The sequence below is a fragment of the Cupressus sempervirens genome, chromosome 6 (genome assembly GCF_028749045.1).
Source record: "Cupressus sempervirens isolate cs-2001-9-10 chromosome 6, ASM2874904v1, whole genome shotgun sequence".
Taxonomy (NCBI): Eukaryota; Viridiplantae; Streptophyta; class Pinopsida; order Cupressales; family Cupressaceae; genus Cupressus; species Cupressus sempervirens.
In genome coordinates, this window is record NC_143123.1 from 591,254,370 (window position 1) to 591,256,829 (window position 2,460).

Genomic DNA, 2,460 nt, shown 5'->3' on the forward strand with positions numbered 1-2,460 from the left:
AAAGTTTGAAACTGTTGTGCTTGCCACTTTGCAAAAAATATGTGACAAATATAAGGTTGAATCAAATTCTTAAATTTTTTCATAAATGTTAGAACAAGTAACTCCTCTTCAACATATTCTAACCTTTTTGTCTTTTTTCCCAACTTTTTTTCATTTTTGACATACTTGTAACTTTTGCAATTCAATTTTTTTGTTGTATCAATATTTTCAATTTTCAAATTAAATAGAGCCAATTCACCACATGTTTCACATAATCCTTTGATGCAATTTATTTGACCAGCTGGATCATCTATTTTGTCACATAGAATGGATGATATAAACTCACTTCTCCTACTAGAAAAAGCAGCATGAAAACCATATGTGTCTTCTACAAACTTTCAGAATATCTGATAGTGGAGATCAAACTCAATATGATGACGACAACAACATGTTTCAAACATTTTGTTCGACCTCACAAAGTATGGATTCAATTTTTCAAACAACGTTTGCCCAACTTTTACATTAGGATGTTCACTAGAAAATGACACATATAACTCATGTTGTGTTGTGTCCAACCAATGTTTTGTGTGATGTTCATATTGACCAGATGCAATCCTATGCCTGATAACATCTCTACTATTTGATGAAGAATGAGTGTTATCAATCCAAAATGATATGATCCTATCAGAATGAGGTGCTCTACACATGATTGCCCAATTGCCCTCCATAGTACTGTCATCCACAGTTAATCTCCTCTTAATATATTTTCTCATTATTTTCCTACTAAAACCCATTTCAGACAAAATTGAAGATATTTTTCTATTTTGGGTCATATTATTATTTAGAATAGACATCAACATCACATTTCTTGCCACAGACTTATCTTTAGTTTGAGAGTATTTTCCTATGTTTCTCAAACCTTGTTTAACATTTTCAATCAGATCAATTTGCATGCTAGAAAATCTTCTCTTCTTTGATGTTGTGTCTACACCTAACAATTTCAATGCCTCTTGCAACTTCTTTTGTGTAAGCAAAAGTGAAAGTAACTGAGCTTGTTCAAGTATTTTAGTGTTATCAAATTGAGACATAATTTCTTTTACCTTCTTATTCATTAACCTTTTCTTAGAAAAACTTAATGGTTTAATAGTACCTACAAGTCTTCTCAATTTATCCACATCCATTTTAAGTAAATGATCTAAATTTTTTAGAGAAATATCATTCTTTACAGATTGGGCAATATTTAGGAGTTCATCCATACTAGTTCCTACACCTGATCCCAACTCTTATCTGACTTTTGTTAATGAAATTTCTACAGGGAGCGATTTTGAGCCTTCTCCAACATCCATTGTTTGAGATTCTGTAGGGAAAGATTCTAACCCTTCTCCAACTTCTATTATTTGAACCTCTGTAGGGAGTGATCTTGAGCCTTCTTCAACATTCATTATTTGAGATTTTGTAGGGAGTGTTCTTGACCTCTCTCCCATATGCACTTCTTCTACTTCTTTTGAGCCTTCTTGAACATTGTTGTCACCTTTTTTAATTTGATGATAATGTATCACAGTGTTTTGAAGATTTCTTTGTTTTGCTTCATCAGATCTCTTTCTTGCATATTTGCTTTGCCTCCCTTTCTTGTTTCCCATTATAAAATTAAAAAAAAAAAAAATTTACCCCTTGCCTCAAGATAAATTTCACGCAATAATCATATAAAAATTTTGTTGTATGGATTTTCTTGTCACTATCACTACTTTTAAACTACTTGTCAAACGCTGACGTCAAGTTTTTTTTTTAATACATGTTTGTGCGAACATAATAAATTAGATATGTTCACATGAATATACCATGTTAAATTTTTGGTGGCTGAGAAATTATATCATATATGTTCACTACGAATATATGTTCACACCAAACATAGAAAATGTTTTCATAACAAACACTATGTTTGCAATGAACGCTCAAAACTAAGAATATTTTGCCCCCTTTTTCTTAATTTTTTTTTTGTTCTTTTGACACCCATAATTGAAAAAGAATGATCTCCTACTATAAAATAAAAATGTCAAAATGTGTTGCTCGAAGCAAGCTTTCCAACAACTATAATTGTAATACATATTTTAATCATTAAGATTTTCAAATATGTGTTTAACTCATCATAGGTTTATTACCGATTGAACATCAGCCGACTTCAACACTTTGAGAAAATTAGTAAATTAGATCAAATTTTTTTTGAAAAATATGTAGGAAATAGCTTATTGAGATAGCTTTCTACTAAAAAAAAAAAAGGTTTATGATAAATTGGCTTCAAATTATCTGTCAAAACAAACATATGTCTGAATTGCGATTGGTGTCATTTCAAAACTTCATAAACTATACAATATTCAACCAAAATGAATCAAACCAAATGCATCCTCTGGATAAATCTAATGTCGAATGAATTACTTCATTATCATTTCTAGCAAAAAAAGTTATGTGTGTCAAACAGATTGT

General features: G+C 30.4%; 1 non-coding gene across 1 annotated transcript; it reads right to left on the reverse strand.

Annotated features, from left to right (window-relative positions):
• Nucleotides 1-400: 400 nt before the first annotated feature.
• LOC149553635 (small nucleolar RNA SNORD116) lies at nt 401-488 on the reverse strand. Its single transcript, XR_016353502.1, has one exon. It is a non-coding gene; the product is annotated as a small nucleolar RNA SNORD116 (small nucleolar RNA).
• Between the last annotated feature and the right edge of the window lie 1,972 nt (nt 489-2,460).